Source organism: Carettochelys insculpta, chromosome 20 (genome assembly GCF_033958435.1).
Source record: "Carettochelys insculpta isolate YL-2023 chromosome 20, ASM3395843v1, whole genome shotgun sequence".
In the NCBI taxonomy this organism is placed as follows: Eukaryota; Metazoa; Chordata; order Testudines; family Carettochelyidae; genus Carettochelys; species Carettochelys insculpta.
The window spans coordinates 982,676-1,007,539 of NC_134156.1; the positions used below are offsets into that span (position 1 = coordinate 982,676).

At 48.1% G+C, this 24,864-nt stretch overlaps 1 protein-coding gene and 1 long non-coding RNA gene across 12 annotated transcripts in view; one reads left to right on the forward strand and one right to left on the reverse strand.

Moving 5' to 3' along the window:
- MYOCD (myocardin) overlaps positions 1-24,864 on the reverse strand; it is a 295,350-nt gene that overhangs the window by 250,200 nt on the left and 20,286 nt on the right. The gene's annotated exons all lie outside the window — the stretch shown is intronic.
- On the forward strand, positions 2,386-12,989 carry LOC142023448 (uncharacterized). Its single transcript, XR_012648240.1, has 2 exons — positions 2,386-9,775; positions 10,914-12,989. It is a non-coding gene; the product is annotated as an uncharacterized LOC142023448 (long non-coding RNA).

Here is a 24,864-nt window from a genome sequence, read left to right on the forward strand (position 1 = left end):
ATTGAACCCTATCAAATCTGCAAGGACAGAGCCTCACTCTCACCCTCAGTAGGTTAGTGCAGAGCCCAGGGGTGAATCGGTCTCCTGAACTAGAAGCTAAGTGGCTTGCTCCAGGATTGTGTCCTGAAATATCAGTGTGTCCCCAACACAAATATGTTGCCTGTTTGTAACATAAGGATGGCCACACTGGGTCAGACCAAAGGTCCATCTAGCTCAGTGTCCTCTCTTCTGACATCTGAAGAAGTGAGTTAACTCACGAAAGCTCATGCTCTAAACTTTTCTGTTAGTCTATAAGGTGCCACAGGACCCTTCGTTGCTCTCTTCTGACAGTGGCCAATGCCAGGTGTACCAGAGGAATGAACAGAACAGGTAATCATCAAGTGGTTCCTCCCCTGTCACCCATTCCCAGTTTCTGGCAAACAGAGGCTACAGACTCCATTCCTGCCCCTCCTGCCTAATAGCCATGGATGGACCTATCCTCCAGGTATTTACCTAGCTCTTTTTTGAAAATCCTCAGTTTTTTCTGTCTTTTTTGAATTCTTAGTCTTCACAACATCTTCTGGTAAGGAGTTCCACAGGTTCACTGCACGTTGTATGAAGAAATACATCCTTTTGTTTGCTTTAAATCTGCACCCTATTAATTTCATCTGGTGCCCCCTAGTTCTTGTGTTATGGGAACAAATAAATAACTTTTTCTTATTCACTTGCTCAACACCAGTCATGATTTTATAGAGCTCTACCATATCCCTCTTAGTCTCTTTTTCTCTAAACTGAAAAGTCCCAGTCTTTATCATCTCTCCTCATGTGGCACCATTCCAAAGTCCTCGTCATTTTTGTTGCCCTTCTCTGAACCTTTTCCAATGACAAGATATCTCTTTTGAGATGAAGCAACCACATCTGTATGCTGTGTTCAAGAGGGGGGTGTAACATGGATTTATAATGAGGCAGTAAAATATTCTCTGTCTTGTTCTCTATTCCTTTTTTAATGAATCCAAAAATTCCGTTTGCTTTATTGACTGCTGCTTCACATTAAGTGGATGTTTTCAGAGAACTATCCACAATGACTCTCTGGTGAGTGGTAATAGCTGACTCAGTCCCCATCCTTTTGTATGTATCTTTGGGATTGTTTTCCAATATGCATTACTTTGCATTTATCATCATTAAAATTCATCTGCCATTTTTTTGCCTGGTCACCTAGTTTTGTGAGATCCTTTTGAAACCCTTCACCATCTGCTTTGGACTGATCTGTCTTGAGCAATTTAGCCTCATCTGCTAATTTTGCCACCTCACTGTTTACCTCTTCCTCCAAATAGTTTATGAATATGCTGAATAGGATTGAGCCTAATACAGACCCCTGCAGGACACCATAACCTCTCCATTCCGAAAAGTGACCATTTATTTCTATCCTTTATTTCCTTTTCTTTAATGAGTTGTCAATCCATGCAAGGACCTTACCTCTTATATTATGATGGCTTATTTTGCTTAAGAGCCTTTGGTGAGGTACTTTGCCAACCACTTTCTGGAAATCTAAGTACGCTTGTCCACATGCTTGTTGTCCCCCTCAAAGAATTCTAGTTGATTAGTGAGGCATGATTTCCCTTTACAGAAACCATGTTGAATTTTTCCCAACAAATTATGTTCACCCATGTAGCTGACAATTCTGTTCAATACTACAGTTTCAACTAATTTGGTCATTGATGTTAGACTTACCAGCGTGTAATTGCCAAGATCACTGCTAGAAACATTTCAGAGATTGGAAAATAGCTAATGTGATGCCAGACATTTGGTACAGAAGATGATTTACAAACTACAGTTAGTAGTTTCATAATTTCACATTAGAGTTCTTTCAGAACTCTTGGTTGAACACCATCTGATCCTCGTTACTTACTATAAATCCAAAAAACCAAAAACCAAATGAAACCACAAAAAAAAAAGACCCCCCCCAAATTTGCAAGCAGGAAACATTTTACTGCCTGTACTCCCCCACCTGGGACCCATGTCCCAGAGCTCAAGCTGGTTTGATTCAGATCTCCATTTTACAGTGGTAACACTCTGGTCTGGGAGTATTGCATTGAGTCCTGTGAGCTTAGTATTTCCTGATGAAATGGCCATGGAGGAGTTGATAGGGAGACAGAGGGAAAGGGAAGGCAGAGGGAGCATGAACCTCATGGTGGCTTGGCCCTCACTGGGCCCTCCCCACTGCAGACCTGGAGGAGGAAATGTCCATGGCACACTAGTGGGCAAGGTCCAGGTGAGTGGTACAGCCAGTGCCTTGGGAAGAACATGTGCGCACACACCCACACACAAACCCTCTGTGCTAGCCTGAACTATTTCTTCAAGTCACCACCCAAAGCCCACACAACAGGTCTGGGAAAAGGGTCAGAACACAGCAGCTGTGTGACTTGGTCATATGCCCCACTCAGATGCATGAGAGAGCTACAGCAAGCCTTTAACCTAGTCCCTGTAGTCCTTCTCACCTCCCCAGTGCCAAAGAACCCAGCGCATACAGCCAGCTCTTCAGGCGGATCCCAAACCACCCCACTCCCTTTCAAGACATGCAAGCACCCAAGCCTTCACCTGGCGTGCACTGCAGATATCCACAGTAACATGCCCACTGCTTCTCAACCATCCCACCAAGCACTTCCACAACAGGGGGAAAAGGCTCTGTAAAGCGGGGCCCTGGGAGGCCCTGCAGAGGTGCTGAGTGCAGTTTAGTGAGGGTGGCAGCCTATGGAAGAGGGGATGATGCCCCATCACCCACACTCCTTCCACAACACCTGCCTGGCACCCTGCAGGGAGCTGCCTCTCCAGAGGCAGGTCACTCTCCAGAGGGCTGGAGGTTTCCAGCCACTCTCCTCCCAGATCCACAAGGCCCCATTTTCCAACAGAAAGTCTGTTCCTTTGAGGGTCCTCACAAACCAAAGGGCCCAGTATCCACTGATCCAAGAAGCCCACATCCTGAGCTGTCTTGAACCAGGCCCCACCAGGAACCAGCAAGTGCTCTGCCTGCCCGGGGGCTGCAGGGCTCACTCCAGGGCCCAGCTGGCACTCAGGGCTGACCATGCTGAACAGCTGCACCCCCCAAGAGCCGCTGTCTCTCTTACTAACAAACAGCATCGGAAGTAAGACAATAAGCCCCTGGCTTTCAGTTCCTGCCTGGCTGGGCCAGCTGAAAACAGTCCGGGTGGCCCTACGAAGACAGAGCTGTGTAAACCTCAGAGGAGCACAGCGTTCCTGGCCCAGACCGAGCCCAGAAACACAGCTGCACACTTGGGAATCACCTCTTGGACTGCTGGGTTGAGGGCCAGCGATAAGCTATGGTGCTTCCCTAAGGAGCACGGCTGCCATTAACAGAGGTTTGCCCTGGCTCTGATAACCAGCACGCTGAGCCCCAATGTGGCATGAGCATCACAGGTGATAGATCTCCTGGAGAGCCAGGCCCACTCAGCCAAGGGCTCCCTCCCCTCCTGTCTCAAAGATAACATGACTCAGCTCAGCCATTCCAGCTTCTACTTACTGAGCCCACAGCAGGGCTTCCTCCCCCTCCCCTCCTTTCCAGAATTCCTCCAAAGCTATTGGATTACGATTCAAAGGTGGAAGTGGTGCAGGAAAAGCTTTTGATATCAGCTCTATCAATGCCATGGCCCAGCCGAGGAATGTTACAGAGTTTTTCCATGGCTGTTTCTTCTCAAGCATGTGCACGGCAGCACTGACTTGTGCGATGTTGCCTCACTGCCTGTTGGTGCCTCCCAGCATAAGGAAAGCAGGAGTTATTCAGAAATGCCCTGTCCTAGATAAAGCTAGAAGAGTGTCCTGGCCCAGGCTACACCATGATAAGTGCTCTCCAGAGAGGAGTCTCCACTGGTTGGTGCATTACTGCTTTGCCCCTGAAGCTGGGAAGGGCAATGGCCAGGACTGATGGTGAGTGGTGTTGTCTGGGTGGGAGAGCAGGGCTTGGCTAGCAGCACAGCTCAACCGGCTGGGAGAGGGCGGAAGAGATCCCAAGCGCAAACTGATAGCACACGCACTGCGGCATTATTATAAATGAGGGGTTCACCAGCCTTGGGATGGGACTGCCCTTACCCACTTACCAGCTGGCCCCTCCCCACAGCCACCACCCCAGTTACAGCCCACTGCTTACAGCAGCAGCTCAGCACTGAGCTAGTGGCATTAGCAGCACAGCAGTGAAGGTGAGTGGGATGTGGCTGCCTTCTGCAGGGAGGGCCAGCTGGCTAGGGACCCGGCTAGAGCAGAGGTTGGGGGCTTGCTCAAGAGCCTGCCATCCAGAGGCAAGAGCTGTGCCAGGCTCTAATCTCCACAGGGAACTTACACCTTCCTGCCCTATGACTCTGGGCCTGGCCCTGGGAGGAAAACAAGTCCCTAGCAGATGGGATCACCTGGAGCCTTCGAGCTCAGCTCCTGGGATGGATCTGCTGTGCTCTGTACCTTCCCTCTGCCCTGAGCCCTCCTGGGCTTGTAGGGGACTGCGTACACCTTCCCCACTCCTCCCAGAGCTTCCCTGCCCATGCAGATCTCAGCAAGATGCTGAGGCGGAAGTGGAAGAATCCTCACCAGTGATTTGGAGAGACCATAAGCAGTGGGTGCCTCCATAGAGGGACCTTGGAGGAACACTGGGCCCCTTGTACTCTGCAATAGCGAGCACAGAGAAGTAATCCTGAGGCAGCTCAGAGTCCTTACAGGCTGGCCAATCTCCAGAAGGAACCAGAGCCTCCACAGCTTCCATCCAAAGCAGCTGTCTCCAGCCTGGCTGGAGTCACTCAGGCCTGACCCTGAGGGCAAAGCTGGGGGCTTGGACCACCTGCAGGGTCATGCACAGGGAGGCGTGTCTGAAAAGCCCCCAAGAGTTACATGGCTTTCCAAGCTTGGCTGCGGCCTGAAGCAGAGGGGAGCAGATCGCTAGCTGAAGCACCATGAACATATGCCTACGGTAGCACCCACGCTGCCCCATCCATGCCCAGCCCAGCCCAGCTAGATAGCCCAGCAGCTACACTCTCTCTAGCTATCCCAAGAGGCAGAGGGAGCTCTCCTACCCCTCCCCTGGCCAACAGGAGAATGGGGCAGCACCCAGCTTTGCCTGCCCCCTTAGTCCTGTCCCTCTACCTGCTTCAGCAGGGCATGCCAGGGAGGGAGGGGCCAGTGGGGCCCTTGAGTTTACCTGACGTGGGGCATCAGGCCTAGTACCCCATATTCACACGCTCCGCACAGCTGCAGTGACGCTTGCACAAACTAGGCCCTGTGAGCTATCGTTGGAAACAACAGCATGCCAGTCAGTAATGCCATTGTATAACATGGCCAGGAGGGTGCTAACGTTTTACATGTAACAAAGTGATATGTAAAGTTGTGGGTTCTACCTGTGTGATATGACTAGAGCGTGTTTAAAGTTCAAGGGCCTAGCACAGGTGATAGGACTAAGCCAATTTGTCCTTGACCAGAAATGTGGGTTTACCTCCATTTAAAGATTGGCAGGGAGCAAAACCAGCAGGGATTATCTTGAGACTGAATTTGAGAGACTGAGAATTAACGTGTCTCTTGCACTCCGAAGAGACACAGGAATCTGAATTCCCAGGGGGCCTTGCAGAGAATTAGGACAAAGACAATTCCTTTAGGAATATAAGAGACAGAGAGACACTATGTTTTAACCGACACCTGAAGAGACAAAGAAACCATGTGCATTATGTGTGTTGGGTCCAGGCCAAAGAGTCTGATCAGCCAGGCTGGACAAAGAATGATTGGAAAGAAAACAATCTTGAGCAAAGTCTTTAGGTTGTTACATTAGGTTTGAGCTATTTGAAAGCATGTTTTCCTTTTGTTTGTTTGCAGCCAGTTCAGGCCCTTCAACCTGGTATCACATAACCTATGTGCTTCTTTTAACAACCTACTTTTACTTTTAATATTAAGCAAGTCAGTGCTGCATCTGAACTGAAATGATTGTGAACTCTAGTTAAAGTGACAAGCTGCACTTCTGTCTCACCACCTGCTTAATGAACCTCATTATCTCTCTGTGTTTTCAAGGAGCTGGATGGACAGTTCAGCACAGATGGTTTTCAGGTAATTCAGGACTGGGGGTGTGTTGGAGCCAGACTGCAAGGAGTAACCCACATGGGTGGAGAGCAGGGTGGGGCCATGGTGTGGTAGACAAGCTGCTGGGGTCAGAGAGCAGATGCTGGACTGCACTGCACACAGACACTCAGGGAATTACGCACTTGTCTGCCAGCTATTGGTGCTCAGCTGTGAGCTCCACAGCACAGCATTTCAGGTGCCTAGAGCTGCAGGGCAAGCGGAGACACAACCTCTCATTGGGCTGAATGAAAAAATATTGCCCTGTGTACCACTTGTAATTCACAGATAGACAGAATAAGAAAACTGCTGCATGAATGCTTACTACAGTTTGGTTGAAGGCTATTTTAGTTGCATTTTTGACAAGTGACGTTGACAATCTGTGTTTTACCAGTTACAAAGCATTAGCTTTTTGAATCTCAGCATCTTGTATCATTTCAGCCTTATTGACTCACACCCTATTTTCTGGTCTGCCCATAATTTTGCACAGCTGTAAAATTTAAATGATTACAAATTGAAAAAAGGCTTATAATTCATAATGTGCAACTACGAAAAGATGAATAGATATAAAATAGAAAAAATATGCCAAATACTGTGATCTCTTTGTTAAACTAAACAAAGTGAGCTCCTTGAATGTTGTCACTATACAACAGATTTTCTAATTCTTCAATCCTTGTCATGGTTCTTCTCTGAACCCTCTGCAATGTATCAACTTTTGTCTTGAACTGTAGGCACAAGTGCAGGACACACTTCCAGCAGCCATTGCACCAGTGCCAAATGCAGAGGTAAAACTACCTCTCTGCTCCTCCTGTTTCTGTCTACAATGACTGCATTAGCGACTGCATTAGCTCTTTTGGCTCTGGTGTCAAATGAGGAGCTCACGTTCAGATGATTACACACCAAAACACCCCAACCTTCCTAAGAGTCCCTGCTTCTCTGGGTAGAGGTCCCATCCTGTTAGTGTGGCCCACATTCTTTGTTCCTGTACGTATGCCTTTACATGTAGCCGTATTAAAATATGGATTGTGTGCTTGAGCCCAATTTACCAAGCAATCCAGACCACTCTGACTCACTGACCTCTCCTCTTTGTTATTTACCACTTCCCCAACTCCTATGTCATCTTTGAACTTATCCCTAAGGATTTCCTGGTTTCTTCCAGGTCATTGGTTTGAAAAAAACAGTATAGGGACAAGAACCAACCTCTTTGGGACTTCACTGGAAACAGGTTCTCAATGAGGATTTTCCATTCAGTTATATGTTAGACCTATCAATTAGTTAATTTTTATCTATTCAATATGTGCCAGGTTAATTTTATATTGCTCTTGTTTTTTAAAAAAAAAAGTCATGCAGTTCCAGGACAAATGCATTATTGAAATCGAAGTATTTTATATCAACACTATGACCTTTTTCAACCAAACTTGTAATCTCAACAAAAAAGATATCAAGTTATTTTGACATGATCTATTTTCCATTAATTGATTTTGATTAGTATTAGTTGTATTATGCTCCTTTCACTTTTTATTAATCAAGTCTCATATCAGCCACTCACTATCCTGCTTAGGATCAATGTTAGGCTGACCAGCTGATGATTACCCGAGTCATACTGCTTACTCTTTCAAAAAATGGCACAATATTAGCCTTCTTTCGGGCTCCTGAAACTTCCTCAGTGCTCCTAGGTTTATTGAAAAATCAGCATTAATGAACAAGCAAACTCCTTACCCAGATCTTTCAAAACTCTTGGTTGCAAGTTAGCTGGACCTATCTGAGTCCACGGTTATTGATGATGATGATGATGACGATGATGATGATTGATTTAAAAATGTTGATCATTTATTTTCTCTGAAATAAATAATGGAAATATTTATTGAACATAACTGCTTTTTCTGCATTATTATTGATAATTCTACCATTTCTTGCTTTGGACACTGTTGGAAGACAGGATACAGGGCTTGATGAACCTTTGGTCTGATCCAGTGTGGCTGTTTTCATATAGTAATAGACCGTTACCATTGTCTGGAGACCAGTGCAATGCAAATACAGATAGTGAACACACAGATGTGTGACTCTGCCTTGGGTGCACAATACACTGATGTTTGTTTCCTATAACAAGACAAAATGAAGCCATGTTACAAGGTGCTACTGGTTTGTGCGTGCAAGAAAAACTACCGCTCAGCAGAATTTGAAACAGAGCCACAGGAGGAAATCTTGGGTTGAATAGCAGTCTGCCAAGGCCAAGCTCCAATGGGTGGCATAACTTTCCTACTGAATGTAATGCAGAAGGCTCCTAAGGTATTGAATATCCACTCCCAGATTGGGACGCACAAGTGACACAATTACAACAGTAGGGCAGACTTTAGTGTGTTGCTGTAAATATATTTCCACGGTGTAAACTCCCACTAGCACCCAGAGCCTATGCGCTCAGCTGAGGAACATCTGCAGGGCTGTCCTTCTGAGAGATGGTGGCTCAAGGACATGTGCTTCCACAACATGGGTTGAAAGACGCAAGCACAATGCCCATATTGAACATGAAACACTGGCCAGCGTGCTCATTGGTCAGCTGGTGGGCGAACTGGAGAAACCATTGTGCAATGTTCATCCAAGACAACAGCCACACTCACAATGCTCTGAAGGAACTGTTCTGGGAACAAAGGGCTGGTGACCCAAGGGCAAGTAAGGAGTCTCTGATGAAAAACTTGGTTTCAACCCTACCTATAACTCTCAAGAGCAAGAAGGTGCAGGGGGAAAGAAGCGTTTGATGTAAGAGCTACCCATTGCAAAACCGAAGACCAAACACCAGCTCAGTCTTGCAACAGCTTCAGAGGAAAGGAGAATTGACTGCCTGGGCAGTAGAAGAAGCCCAGGTGCCTTTAAGCCTAGCAATTAATGGGGACTACAATGATGAAATTCTACGTGAAGGCAACTGTTTGGCCCAGTTGACCACATGGGCTATGTTCAGCGATAGTACAGAGGCACCGGGCCCATCGGCACACTGAGCCAGGAGACACCAGTGCCAGAATGTTCTCTTCTGGCCAGGCATAAAAGGGAAGAATCCAAGGGTGAAACTGTCACTAAACACTGGGGAAACAAAGTTAAAGAACCACCAAAAGTGCCTGAGATTCCAAACCCATCCATTCTCTTGGAATTAAATGGGAAAGATTATCTCTGAGGCAAAGACAACTGCTCTGCTTTGTTTGTACATGAAGCTGTTGAATGATGCATGAAGTAGCAATGGAATAACACACTGTAAATCACAGCTTGCTGGACGTGAGAGTCCAGATGAGTTACTAGGAGATAATGGTCCATGTGCAGGCGTCGCTTATTTTGGCACATTGTCTTTCAGATGTTAACTCAGGGTCTCATTATGAACAGTCAAATGAGGTGGCGGAAGAGACACGACCAATAGCACAGGATGTGATTAATGATCAATCCACACTGAAAACTGCTAACACATCCCAATACACCTTGCAATTCTCTGCTGGAATCATTGGTTGCTGGGCTTCTGAGCAGATGAATGCAAACCTCACCCCAGCATCAAAGACGCTTTTGGAGCCAAAGACAACTAAAGGAAAGTGAAACTGTGGGAGCCTGGAGCAGAAAGCACACTCCCAGCAACGTGCAGCCTGCAGGAGGGGAGACGGCCAGGCTGGTGAAGGGTGGCTGCCACTCTCAGACTCTCCAATAGCCAGTCCTACAAGAGGTACGGGAAGCATTGGCTGAGGTTTACAGTATGCTGTCGTTGCCAACATGTTGGGCTGGATTCAGGGGCAATATGTGGAGGACACAAGGGGGCCATGGACAGGAGGGGCAAGGAGCTGATCAGCAGCCAGAAGGGCCAGAATCTGTGGGAACCCAGGGGTAGGTATTAGTGGGGGGGGCCTGGCAGGAGCATTGGCAGCAGATCGAGCAGTTTGCCCAAGCACTCCCAAAACCTCAGTGTCTGCCAGGAGGAGGTTTTGGGCAGAGGTGTGAGCAGAAGGGAGACCGCCCGCTAGCAGTCCTCCCTCATGGGCTGGAGAGAGGTGTGAGCACTTGCAGCACCACACCCACAGGGACGCTATTCGAAGATGACCACGGCACGAGCAGGAGACAGAAGAGCGTTCACAGCTCTCACCCCTCCCACCCCCCACCACAGTAGTGACTAGCTCCTGGGGCCAGCCCGCACCTGCCACAGCTCCTGTGTTGGCAACAAGGGTATTTCTCAGAGGCTGGAGTGACTCTGCCCCACTGCCAGGGGCCACCAACTGCCCTGTGGGCCAGGCGTTGGCCCATGTGTCCGTTCAGCCAGGGCAGAACTGAGCTCAGGGAAACCTTCCACTGTGAGCAGCATGGCAACCACAGCCTTGAGCTGCCATGTCCTTTGGCAGCCATGGGGGTGGGTGGGGGGCCCAGGGCAGGGAGGGTGTCATGTAGGGATACAGAAGGGAAGGCAATTTGGGGGGGCATGCAGTGGAATGTAGGGGTGCAAGAAACAGGGGAATTAGGGCATGTAGTGGAATTTAGGGAATATAGGAGTGAAGGCAATTTGAGGGGTGGGAATGTAGGGGTGCAGCGTGGAGGGGTACATGGGGTGGAATATGGGGAAGATGATGTGAGGATTTCATTGATTCCAAGACCAGAAGGGACCATTAGGATCATCCAGTCTGAACTCCAGCACAGAACAGGCAGGGCACTGCCCCAAAATTATTCCTAAAGCAGAGCTTTTAGCATCATTCCAATGTGATTTAAAATGTTGTTAATGATGGAGAATCCACCATGACCTGTGGCAAGCTGTTCCAATGGATAATTACTGTCACTGTTAAGTGTTTTCTCTTTATTTCCATTCTGAATTTGTCTAGCATCAACCTCCAGTCGTTTGTAGACCGGGGCAGCGGAGAAAGGGGAGAGAAGGGAACAGCAGTGCACGTGCCAGCTGTTGTTTTGCAGTATGCTGACAAAACAGAGATGTAAAGCCAGTTTAACCAGCTACTTCGTGCTGCTCTCTAGTGGGGTAAAGCAGCCAGGTGAACCAGGGAATCCATAAATGGTAAAATAAAGAAGAGATTTACTGCGGATGCTTCGTGTCGCTGAACTGTTAGAGATAGGCCACAGTGCCATTCTCTCTGTGTTTGGGAACATTCTCTTTCCGTGTCTGGTTTAGTGGTCATGGATTCATGTTTTAATTAAAAAAGAGAAAACTGCCAGACAAAACGACGTTAAGATGGAATGAAGGCTGAAAATACATCTGAGTCGTTTAGGGACCACTGCATTAGAGGGATGTTGCACTTAAGCCAAAAGCAAGATTTAAACCCACAGAATTGACAGTCATGGTTCTACATAAAAAATACAAACATGTTAAGTTCTGGAAATGCAAAGTTAAGGCGCACAAAGAACCTTAGCTCTCGTCTCTAAGCAGGCTACACAAACTTCCCAGATCCTGGACTGCTGAACCCTTGTGCAAAGGCATCATTTAAAAAGATGAATGGTAACTTCCCATCCATTCTGGAAAACTGGAAGTGTCTCCTTGAGCAGAAAGATACCTTAATTCAGCCCCCTAGTGAGACTGTGCAAGAATCATGCCATTATGATTTAAGCATTTTAGTGTTCTGGACCCGGAGTGGATGAAACTGAATTGTAAAGACACACTGGTCGGTTTTTTTTTTGTTTTTTTTCCCTTCATTTTCTTTCTCCTCATGGGGCCACTGCTTGGCGGAATTAAAACTGGGGTGAGAATAGCCATTTTTGCTACATTTCCAACCCAGCCAATCCAATGTAGCACTGGAAGCTTCATCAGACGGCTGATTTTGTAGGGCTTCAGTCCCCACTTCCTGACCTACAAACATCTGAGGCATTAGGTGACATCTTGTACCACAGGCCAGCTGGGGAGGCTTGTCAGCTAAGAGGCTGGAACACAGCAGCACTTTCAATCAGGAGTAATGAGGTTCGTTTGACATCTCCTGAGGGGAATCGTAGTTTCTTGCCAGAACTGGCATTTCCCTGTGAAAAGTGTCAGTCTCAGGGAAACCATCCTGAAACCAAATCTTTGACCGTCTAACAGAGAATCTAGGACACAGAGCAGCATGCTCTGAGAGAACAATTATTCTGAACCTGGCTGCTCCAAGGTGGAGCAGCATCATAGTACCATAGGCTGGGTGTTCTCATGATGGGAGCCAGACAGCCCAGGATCCCAAATCCTGCTTCTTTTGTACAGTGTAGGGGAATGATCTTCTCTGGCAGGGGCAGTGGGTGAAGCTGCTGCCTACTGGATTTTTGAATGAACACATAAAACATTGTTGCAACCACTGTCCTAAGTTTGTACCAAATCTTGGGTCAAATAAGGTGTCTATCAGAAGCTGGTGATTCACTGAATCTGTTTATACTGCTTATATGTTTGTATTATTTTTATATGTGGAGTTATAAGTATTGGATCTGTGCTTGTATTTGAAATTTTATTTTCTGGGAGACCACAATAGGAGGTGGGGCAAAGGGTTCCTAGTCAAAGGAAGCAGTACCTGACAGACAAACGGCTTTATCACATTCCAATCGACATCTGAGGAATTTGGCTTTGAACATGCAACAGAACAGAGGGCCAGTGACAGCCTAAAGAGGACATGGCCAGGCAACCTGCTCACATGACAGGCTCCATTTTGGATATGCTTCCACACAGGGAGGAACAATGGAATTCCCTCCACATGAGCAAGGGTATAAAGGAGGCCCTGAGTTTCCTCCATCTTTGTCTTCAATTAGGCTCATCACTTCAGGAGGATCTCTGCTATGAACTGAGCCCAGAAGGGTTGACAACCCATCCTAATAAAGGATGTACTCCAGAGACTTTTAACTTAGCAGCCTATTCTACCTCTGCTGCAAGCCTGCACCAAGCATTTTGTGATTAATGTGTGTAATTTGATTGCATTAACAACTTTGCTCTCAGCCTATTCTTTCTTTTTATTAATTAACCTTTAGATTTTAGATTCTGAAGGATGGGAACAGTGTGCTCTTTTGGGTAAGATCGGAGGTATGTGTTGACCTGGGGAGGTGGCTGGTCCTTTGGATGCAGAAGAACCTGTTCAGATTTGGTGAGACTGGTTTTCATAACCTCTCATCCGTGTAAGGAGGGTACTGGTGGTGATGCAAGGGGAGCTACAGAATGCAAGGGAATTGCTTGTGTGATTTCCTGCTGGCCAGTGTGGCAACAGGAACACTCTCTGTGACTGGTTTGGTGCCTTATAGTGGAGGACCCTCAGACTTGGGATGCAGGTAGCCCTGTTTTAAGCCATTTAACATGGTTTGGCTCACTTAGCAGCACCTGGAAAAAACAGGGTGGCAAGCTGCTCAGCCTGTAGCTTCACCCATGTTCCACTCCTGCTCTGTTCAAGCTTGCCCCCCTCCCCAGACTCCTCCCCACTGCTCCGTCCCCTCTCTACTGAGCTACCAAATCTCTGAGCCCAAACGTAGCAAATGAAGTTTGGAAAAAATAGCTCTTCTAAAAGTTCTTTTGAATGGAGCATGTCTTTCACTGCTTGCCAGACTGTGAAGACTGGACATGAAGGAGGTAGTTAATTAAAGCACTATACCTGGGAATTAATAGTGTCACTCACAGATATTTTGATATACTCTGAAGTTTGTCAAAGATTTAGTTGCAAAAGCTGTGTAGCAAGGAGAGGTCAGTTGTCCTGCTGAATACAACCTTAAATACTATGGAATACATGATGTAGACCTTCTCTGTTATACATTTTCTTCATCAATAGTTCTAAGCTGATTTTTATGTTTTAAATGTGCTCTTAAGCCTTCATAAAATAATCATTCCAGATTACTACATATTTAAACTTACTGCAAACAAAGTACATTATTTTAAATTAATCCATCAGAGCAGTTTAGTGTGTTCATAACAAAGTTCATTGCTTTTAGAAAAAGGGAAAAATTTATTTTGTGTGATTTTCATAACGAGACATGTTTTGAAATTTTACTATATGTTTATGTTAAAATATGTTTCCAAAGATTTTAGGCATATCAAAGGATTTTAATATCTTGGTAAGGTACTGATTTTGATGCAGGGTTCTCTTAAAGCTCATTCATCAAATACTGAGAAGTACAAGGGAAACTCATTTGTCCAGCTATCTGAAAGAAAAGGAATTTTGTCCCTTTCAGGATTCTTTTCAAGAAGGGAGTGGAAGGAGATTGGGGTAGACAGAAAGGACAGGAAGACTTTGGAAATAAGCTTTTGTACTCTAGCAATTAAAATTAGTATTTTAGATGAGTTGTCTTCTGAAGAATTTAAACTGCATGTTTGATGATTCAAGCATTAGAAGCTAAAGCTGAATAAGGAGATTGTGCATTTAAATATCTTCACAAGGATTTCTAGAGATATGATTTCCTAATCGTCAGCCACAAAATAACGAAATATTTAAAGCACATTTTAAACTAAGTTCCTGCAGACATGGTAATGAACAACTGGTTTTGTCAGTAAACAGGGCTGGCACATGCCTGTTAAATGGTTTCATTACCACTTACTGGAGAGTGACCATCCATCCCGTATTGGGGGAGATGGTCCTGTATTTGGGATGATAAAAGTGTCCCAACTAATTTTTTTAAATGGGATGTATAGTCCCATATTTAGCACCCCCCCCCGAGCTTTTCCTCCAGCAGCTGGAGGAAGTCACTTCCCTGAGCCTTGGCGACACTCGGGGAGCATGGGCAGCTGCCACTTCCCTGGGCTCCTGGGGAGTGCTGGTGGCTGCTGCCTCCTTCCCAGCTCCCCAGGGGCTTGACAGAGCTGGGAGGAGCTGCTCCTTTCCCCATATCTTCCTGTCCCATATTTGCCCTAACTTAATGGCTCTTTCACTGGTTCAGTGTTATGCTAATAGGTCTGGCAAGCTGGAAGGGTTTTGACTTTTAAGTTAACAGATCCCTTTTGGGGTAAGAGTCACCAGGCTGCAGGGCTGCAACAGACTGCTGTGGGAGCCTTCAGGAATGGTCAGAATAGGGACAGGAAGATCACTAAGACCAAGCGGACACATTGCCTCCCTTTGCTTCTCATATCCACTGCCCCCCACACCATGTTGTCTGTGAAATAGAGAGTAACCCAGGCCAGGCAGCCCCTGGCACGAGTGGCTCCATGGCCCTTGTATAGGCTGAAACTCTCTAGTCCTGCATTCTCTGGTCCCCATGTCCAGTCCAGCAAGATTTTAGTTAGCCAGAGACCCACCTACCTTGGGTGTGGTCAAGTTTCCCATGGTCCCATAAAGTTTGTTTACAGCCATCAGTCCTGCCTCTTAGTGTTCTGTGCTGTTATTTAGCTCCAGTTCACCCCTGAATGTCTTCTAAGAGCCCATGAAGCAATGGAGCTGGTAATGCTGCTAGACAAGATTGACCTTTGGTAGTTCAGCAAATTCTCTGGTTTGGCACTGGTCAGGTCCTGAGGGTGCTGGACCAGAAAAGTTCAACCTGTAGTACCACGTGCCCCATTGTTCCCTGGAGAGAAGCCCAACATAAGGGTCATGTCACATTTGCATGATCAGCATATCAATGCAATGATGATGAGGCTGTGTGCAGACACTCATGCAGGTTGAATGTCACCCTTCTCAGGTGCTTTTGCACTGGGCTTGGTGCAGTCCTGCATTCCTGTAATGCTACACACCCTGCAGCATTGCAGCTGAGCTTCTGTAAAAGGGCCATTTCTGGTTCCTGCCCTGCTGCAGTCAAGGTTTTTAAGCAGAACTTTCTCGAACCACGAAGCTTCTGATCAGATACTCATAGAACCATAGGGTCAGGAGGGACCACAGGGCCTCTAGTCTAAGCCAAGACGCAGGGTTTAGAAGAAGGTTCAGGTGTGCTCTTGTGTAACCAGACCTTTATAATTTCAGGCTTTCAGCGGGTGCCAGGATCTTTCTGGGGAAATTGAGCTTGGTCACTGAAGCGCTATTATGCACTGTTATCAGGGATTCCAGTGTAATTGTAATGGATGCAATGAATTTGGTTTTGGGACAAGTCTCACAGGGGTTGCTGTGTTCATCTGTTTCAGCAAAAACAAGCAGACATGTGGCACCTTAAAGACTAACACATGTATTTGGGCATAAGCTTTCATGGGCTGGAGTCCATGTCGTCAGATGCATTTTGTTGGAGAACCTTCTGTTTAAAACCCTTGATTCCAGCAAAACAAAAAGCAGTCAAGTAGCACTTTAAAGACTCTCTGATGTGCTCACCTTCATTATCTTTTTCTGATTTGTCCTCCTTGCTTACTGTTTTTGGTTCTCTGTGCCTTAAATATTGAGTCTGTTCTGGTCTGGCTATGGTCTGAAGAAGTGGGTCTGTCCCACGAAAGCTCACCTAATAAACTATTTTGCTAGTCTTTAAAGTGCTACTTGACTGCTTTTTGTTTTGATAGTGTATAGACTAGCACGGCTCCCTCTTTGATTCCAGCAGAGCAGGACCTAGAAATGGCCACTTCTTTGAGACTATTTGTCCTGGCACCCAGCTGGTCCATGCTTGAAGGAGAAGAACAGGGTGCCTAGAGCATTAATGTGGACTTCAGCTTAGGCCCAATTACATTTGTGAGCTTTGAAGGTGCCACAGGACTCCTCCCAGTTTTGGAGACAGCCCTATGTTTCCAAGCAGACAGATGCTGGAGCTGAAGGCTGGTGGTGCCCATTTCCATGGGGTAGGCCAGGCCCGGATACAGGGCTAATGGGATGCTGAGCCTTTTCCACTAACTGCCTTTCCATTCACAAGTGTACACACTTGGCTTTCATAGGTCTTTGCCAAAAGTTTTAAGGCAAAGATAGTGGCTCCATATTGATAGTGTATACTTGCTCGGAAACAAATGTTTTCCTTGTAGATGCAGGGCCTGGTGGGCATTCCATCTCAGTGTGACTTAATGAGGTGTAAGACCTTATCTCCCATGACATCACATGGCACGGCAGTGCACACCCTCAGACTCTCTCGCTACACGCAGCGTATATATTCTACTTAGAAATGTCTGGCCCCCTTAAATGCCAGAATCTTCCTGCATGGAACTAAAAACATTTATTCTGGAAGAGTCTAGAGACTGATGGCTAAAGGCAATAAATACCATTTTAATTTCATAGTTAATACCATGCCCAGGGTAAAATGCTCATTTTTAATACTGCTGCCTCAGATCTGACATTACCAGCAAGATGCAGCAGCACAATATCTGAGTCATTTCACAAGAGATAATGGTATTTTCTTCAGTTCAGACTGGAGGAGCGTTGGCCACATTAATCAGGCTTGAGAAAGTGATGCCAGAGAGTCTGCCAGAGTCTGTCTGGCCTGCCCCAAGAGTGAGTGGTTACGTGACTGAAGGGTGCTGGGAGAGGGGAGGAGAAGGAAACACCCCCACTGCAGCAATGGGCTGATCCCGCTGCAGGAAACAGCATGCTGGCATATCCCAAACCCTGCCACGGACTAGGGTCAGCCAGCAGGTTCCCATGTCCATCCACATCTGCCTGTCATTGTCATGCTGCTTCACCCCTGCCCAGAGCATTCCAAAGTGTGACACCACCCCTCTGAGCGCTGCACCTGGCTGTCCAGAACATGAGGTTCCAGGAGTTCCAACAGTAAACAGGAACTGGCTGCGGTATCTAAAGTAAAGGCCAAATTGGCTAAGGTGGCTAAGCCTGAGCCTGGCCTGGTGTCTGTGTTGGCCCCCACAATGGAATGGTCCCACTGGCAGCCAGGAGGATGAAGTACAGTGGGAACTGATAAAAGGAATGAGCCAGTCCTGCCTTGCTCCTGCCAGGAAGCTGAATGCTACCAGGGTAGTCTGTGTAGAAACAGCCTCACGCTTGTCTCTCTCAGCCTGCAATGAGCAGGCCCTGTCTGGAGCTCTGTACTCACCTTTGGGCTCCAGTTTAAACAAGAGGTGGGACAGGCAACAATGAATGCTTGGGTGGGGCAACCACTCCAAGATGAGCAGGTCCCCCTCTCCCCGAGAAGAGCGGGGAGATGTCAATGGGTGTTCTGGTGACCCTGGAGGCAATAGCCTCTTCTGCTGCACCATGTACTGGAGGAAGCAAAACTCCCACAGGCAGCAGAGACAGGAGGAAGACTGAGAACCCTGGATGAGCTGCCCTTGGTGATAGTTCAGGGCCTCCAGAACTCTATGTGCCTGGGTGGACTAAGAGCCCTCTCCCGGTAAGCTTGGATCTGGGTATGGATGTATGCTGGTGTCTGTTAATTCCCATCAGAGGAGCTTTATTTCTGATGGCACTGGCTCTTTAACATTTCAGACAAAAGCAGAACAAGAGCCACTGGAAGCATAAGCTAGACAAAATTTCAACTAGAAATATGGAACAAATTTTTAGCCCTGGGAGTTATCAACTGTTGGGACTACTTGCCTACGGGCATGGTGGATCCTCTGACACGTCTTGGATGACTCTTTCTAAATGAGATATTCTAACTGCACTAGAAGTTCTGGGTTTGATTCAGGAATCTCTGGGTGATGTTCTCTAGCCTGCATTAGGGCAGGAGGTTACAACAATCCCTTCTGGCATTGGAATCAACTTGTTTTGTATAAGCATATAGACTGGGATTTTCCAAAGTGCCCCCGTGGCTTGGGATCACAAGTCCCTTTGACCTGAGAAATCCTGCCCCAGATGTTGTGAGTAATCTGTGTCCAGAGAAAGCTTTGTGGGTCTGTAAACTGGTTACCTGATGGTGTCTGTACTACATGGGGGTCTATGTGGGGGTCTGAGCAATAAGAGAGTGGAGTAAAAACTCCAGGGGAGTTGTGAACCCTCCTTTGAATGAGTGAGTGGTAGAGTCATTTAGCTGGTGTTTGCATCTCCTTCTGGAACTTTCAGACAACATTTGAAAGCAGGAACTTTCATTAATAAAAATGTTTGTGGAAAGAGAATATGTTGTGCATGCTTGTGTGAATTCCTCGCTGCATGAACCCGAGAAGTATTCAGGGCAGAAGTGTTCTTTATGGCCAGACTGACAGCTCTTTGTGTCTTTAGGTATCAGCCAGACAGAGAGCACAAACAATTGTGTGTGACTTAATGTCCAGTTATGTGATACACATTATGGACAGCTAATACTCACAGCCAGGGACATGAGTGACCCATCAGTCGACACAGGGCACCATAAACCACTGGCTTGGTAATCCTGAAGGACAACTTAGTAAAGGTGGAAACCTGTTTATGGATACTACACAAATAGAAGAGGGGACTCCATGGCTACGTCTACACGTGCAGCCAACATCGAAATAGCTTATTTCGATGTTGCGACATCGAAATAGGCTATTTCGATGAATAACGTCTACACGTCCTCCAGGGCCGGCAACGTCGATGTTCAACTTTGACGTTGCTCAGCCCAACATCGAAATAGGCGCAGCGAGGGAACGTCTACACGTCAAAGTAGCACACATCGAAATAGGGATGCTAGGCACAGCTGCAGACAGGGTCACAGGGCGGACTCAACAGCCAGCCGCTCCCTTAAAGGGCCCCTCCCAGACGCAGTTGCACTAAACAACACAAGATACATAGAGCTGACAACTGGTTGCAGACCCTGTGCCTGCAGCATAGATCCCCAGCTGCCGCAGAAGCAGCCAGAAGCCCTGGGCTAAGGGCTGCTGCCCACGGTGACCATAGAGCCCCGCAGGGGCTGGAGAGAGAGCATCTCTCAACCCCCCAGCTGATGGCCGCCATGGAGGACCCAGCAATTTCAACGTTGCGGGACGCGGATCATCTACACGGTCCCTACTTCGACGTTGAACGTCGAAGTAGGGTGCTATTCCTATCTCCTCATGAGGTTAGCGACTTCGACGTCTCGCCGCCTAACGTCGAAGTTAACTTCGAAATAGCGCCCGACGCGTGTAGACGCAACGGGCGCTATTTCGAAGTTGGTGCCGCTACTTCGAAGTAGCGTGCACGTGTAGACGCAGCTCATGTGTCACATAAATATCCAGATCTAACTGGCCATGAATCCCACAGATTCACACACCTGCCTGCAAATGGGTACAGGGCTGTTTTAAAAGAAGAGGGATCAGTCAGTCTTCGTAGTCACCCCTGGAAGGAAGCAACTGGCCTCAGGAGTGGAAATGTAGGTTAACATTAGGACTGATTCTATGGGCTTGAACCCATGCAGGTTCCCACAGACTTCAATGGTTTTCTCAGAGTGGCTCTTCTGTGCAGTCCATATATTCAATAGTCCACGCTCTAAGGCTGGGTCTACATGAGCCCCCTCCTTTCAGAAGGGGCATGTTAATGAGGGAGTTCAAAATACGCTAATGAGGCGCTGTCATGAATATGCAGTGCCTTGTTAGCATAATGGCAGTCACAGTGATTCGAAAGTGCAGCTTTCAAATCGCGCGCCACCCGTGTAGGCGGGGGCCTTTCAAAACAGCCGCCCAGTCTTCAAAAGCCCCTTCTTCCCAAAACACATTCCGATGTCTACAGCAGAAGAGGCAGCAGAACTGATCCTTACACATTCATCACCCCACACCAGCCTGCCTGCCACACATTGCTGGAGCTTGATTAACCGTGGCTTAGCTTCAGCCTGCTGCCCCTGGTGTGCCTGGGTCCTACCTCACTCTCCTCCAGCACCACTCTCTGGGGGATTCGCCACAAAAAGATCTCAGCAAACTGAGTGATTGGGCAGCAAAATGGCAAATGAAATTTAATGTGGGTAAGTGTAAGGTAATGCATGTTGGAAAAAATAACCCAAATTACACGTACTACATGATGGGGTCAAATTTAGCTACGACAGATCAGGAAAGGGATCTTGGAGTTATAGTGGATAGTTCTCTGAAGACATCCACGCAGTGTGCAGCGGCAGTTAGTAAGGCAAATAGGATGTTAGGAATTATTAAAAAAGGGATCGATAATAAGACAAAAGATATCATACTTCCCCTATATAAAACTATGGTACGCCCACATCTCGAGTACTGCGTGCAGATGTGGTCTCCTCACCTCAAAAAAGATATATTGGCATTAGAAAAGGTTCAGAAAAGGGCGACTAAGATGATTAGGGGCTTGGAAAGGGTCCCATATGGGGAGAGGCTAGAGAGACTGGGACTTTTCAGTTTGGAAAAAAGGCGATTGAGGGGCGATATGATAGAGGTATATAAAATCATAAATGGTGTGGAGAAAGTGAATATAGAAAAATTATTTACCTTTTCCCATAATACAAGAACTAGGGGACACCAAATGAAATTGATGGGTAGTAGGTTCAAAACTAATAAAAGGAAATTTTTCTTCACACAGCGCACAGTCAACCTGTGGAACTCCTTGCCCGAGGAGGCTGTGAAGGCCAGGACTCTATTAGGGTTTAAAAAAGAGCTTGATAAATTTTTGCAGGTTAGGTCCATAAATGGCTATTAGCCAGGGATAAAGTATGGTGCCCTAGCCTTCATAACAAGGGCAGGAGATGGATGGCAGGAGATAAATCACTTGATCATTGTCTTCTGTTCTCCTTCTCTGGGGCACCTGGCATTGGCCACCGTCGGCAGATGGGATGCTGGGCTTGATGGACCTTTGGTCTGACCCAGTATGGCCATTCTTATGTTCTTATGTTCTTATGTTCTTATAGATACCCCACTCCAGCTTGCTGCCAAAGACTTTGGCTTTGAGGAGGAAGGTTGTTTTCATCCAAGTGATGGCTCTTTTTAGGAGTGAAAATCGGTTTGACAAGTTGTTTCCTGTTAATTGTACAAGGAACTGGCTCCAGTGCAGGAAGCCAGGCCCCTGGGGACAGCCTGGCTTCATGCCGCCAGGAGGGCTCTTAGAATGTGTTTGAGCTGCATTTGGAAGCTGCGTCTGGTCCGTGCCCACTGACTTAGGCTGACAAGGCTCAGGCAAAGGGGCTGGAGCCTAGGCTCTAGGGCCCTGAGAGGTAGGAGGGTTCCAGAGTTTAGGCTGCTGCCCCAACTGTAACATCTCCCCCAAAGTTCGACAGACTTTTCGCTTGAGCCCTATGAACCCGAGTCAGCTGGCACAGGCCAGCCGGGGGCGTCTAACTACATGCAGACACACTCGTAGGGCCCAGCAGCCTCCCCAAAACTCTTTTAAATGGAACAGCAAGTTGGAAATCTTTGCCCACAAAGATTCGTCATTTGGAAGGTAACCATATCTCCCCAGCCCAAATAAGGGATGAGGGGAATGATGCCGTCCCAGCCAAAATAGGACAGATGGTCTCCCTATCTGGGAGTCAGGAGGTGGCTGTGCTGTGGGGGCTCTCACCCTGTCAGTGAAGCTCCTGGCTCCCCCAGCTGGGGGACCACTGTCCTGCTGCTCCGTCTCTTGGCTCCCACAGCCAAGGGAAGCTGGGGGTTGGGGCAGCCACATCTTGGGTCCAACTCCTGGCTCCCACAGCCAGAGAGAGCTGGGGGGCAGCTGCACCATGACTGGGGAGCTAAGGGAAGCTGGGGGGGCAGTTGGACCTCCGCGTGGGTCCAGCTCTGAAGCTGAAGGTGAGGTAGCCACAGCCGGGTCCAGCTCCCACAGCTGGGGAAAGCTGGGGGCAGCCACCTGAAAATACAGGGCAATTAGCACCTTTGACAAAATAAATCAGGACACCATCCTGGCATCTCAAATACGGGACTGTCCCACCGAAACCAGGATGGATGTTCACCCTATTCATTGGCCTCCCCTCTGCAGCAGGATGGCTAGATCCATGAGGCTGTGCTGTGGTGCCCAGGGCGCAGCTGCCAAGGTATGTTTGATTCAGTACTTTTAGCTGGCTCTGGGCCTGGGGGGGCAGCGTGCTGGGGGTGCCTCACTTGGGACAGGAGTGAGCTTTGGCAGGGAAGCCTGAGGAGCAGCCAGGCTGGTGGAGAAAGGTTAGGCTGATGTTCAGGTTGTTATTGGTGAAGGCCCCTCTTACTGTAACAGCCTATGTCATTCCTGGAGAAGATCCTCAGCTGCCATGAGGCTCTGGGAAAAGTTGGGGTGGGAGATTGCTCTTTTCCACGTGGCGCAGGCAGAGCAGGCAGGGTCTCCGTTTTGGGGAGAGGAGCCAGATGGTTGCTGCAGAGCTCTGTCCAGACCAGTAACTGCTGCTGAAAGTGCAGGGGAGCTTTGGTGGATCTGAGAGCTTCAGAGGCTTTTGGTGGCTTCTCTGGAGCCAGGGGAGAGGTTGTTGTTTGGCCTGGAGCTGACTGAGGCCAGCCTGCAGGGAAGGGACAGCAAGCAGGTGTGACTGTTGTTTGAGGAGGTCGTTGAAAGGCAGGGAGCGCAGCAGAGATGGAGCCTGAGTCTGAGGAGAGGCAGAACAATCTTCCCATGAGGCGGGACCCAGAGCTGCTGGCCACTGGTGATCCCAGCTCGTCTTCAGAGGGATGGGGGGGATACACAGAACCTGCACAGTGCTGTCTGCAGCTGTAGATCTTCAAATGAGCCCACACAAGTGTCTGGGACTCAGATATCCCAAACCAGGCACACGCTGGGGTGGGCAATGACAGTTAGATACATTTAATTTCTGGAGGTTCCAAAGCATGCCCCGAGTGTGTACAGGAGCCAGACAGGTGGAAGCCTCCTGATTATGAGCTGTTTTAGAAGTAAGGCAGAGGGGTATACAGAGGATCCCCACCTATCCAACACCACTGGAAGACTCAGGGTCTCCTGTAATATCAACTACATCAAGTGGCCATGCACATGGTGAGCGTTGCCCACTCCCACGTAACCCAGGGAGGAAAGTGTGTGTGTGGGCGGGGAGGAGGTGTTACACTGATAAAGTGTCAATTTTGACCCAAATCTTTAGGGGCCTAATTCTTCTGTTCTTGGGGACCCTGGTGTAAGTGGGGACTAACTGCCCTGAAGTCAGTGGCATGATGTCCATGTCAGGAAGAAGATCTGATCTAATTTCTGTCTCTTCACTCACCTAAGACTGGTTTCGCTAGGGCCTTCAGAGACCTCCTCTGGGCCCTGCAGGACAGTGACTGCACTAGGGCAGTGTCCACACTGGATGCTGCTGCGTGACAAGCAAGCACACTACAGACTGACAGCCTGGCTTGACACGCAGCAACTCAGTGTCTACATGAGTCTCCAGGCTCCGGTTGTCACCTTTGGCTGGACCTCTCTCCAGTGCTGCAAGCTGCGATCAGGTCCTGCAATTCCCACCTTCCTAGAACTTCTCCGGTTTGGCCTCTTGTGTGGTCAGGCTGCCAAAGCTTGCTCAGCTCTTCATCACCTTGCACCTCAACCACTTCCATCTCCTCCCCTGGCCCTGACGCCAGCCACACCGACTCCCTGCAAAGAGCTGCTGCCCTTGGGCTCCCTCCCTGACTCACTGCTCTGACTCAAGCACCTGCCTGTGTGCAGCTTGCCTCTGCTCCCTCCCCCTACCCTGCCTCCTCCATTGCATGTTCCAGCCCTTTGTCTTTGTGGCCTTGCTCCCATTAGCTCTACTAGCTGACAGAGCCATGGAGTCCTGCCATGGCTGTGCTGGCATCTCCTCGTTAGTCACCACGCCCATCTGCGTCAGCCACTATGCGGGGGAACAACTGCTTGTCAGTGTTTGTAAAGCTGCCACCTCCCCTGTTTTAAATCCCTCCTTAGAATCTCCCTTTGCTGGGATGCCCACAGATCAGATCAGCTTGGCATCAGGGACAGCGAGCCACTCCTGCCTCACCACTTAGCTCTGTTTTACTGTTCTCTCATCCTCCCCGCTGCCCTCCCTCCCTGTTGCCTGTATCCACCCACCCAGTCCATCCTGGCTGAGATGTAGACTCTATGCCCCCAGCGCAGGGACACTTTTCACTGGTATTTCTGTGTGCAGCCCCCTGCACAGTGGGGCCGTGATCCTTGAGTGGATTATGAAGTACTACTGCAGCACAAATAATTCCAACTCATGAGG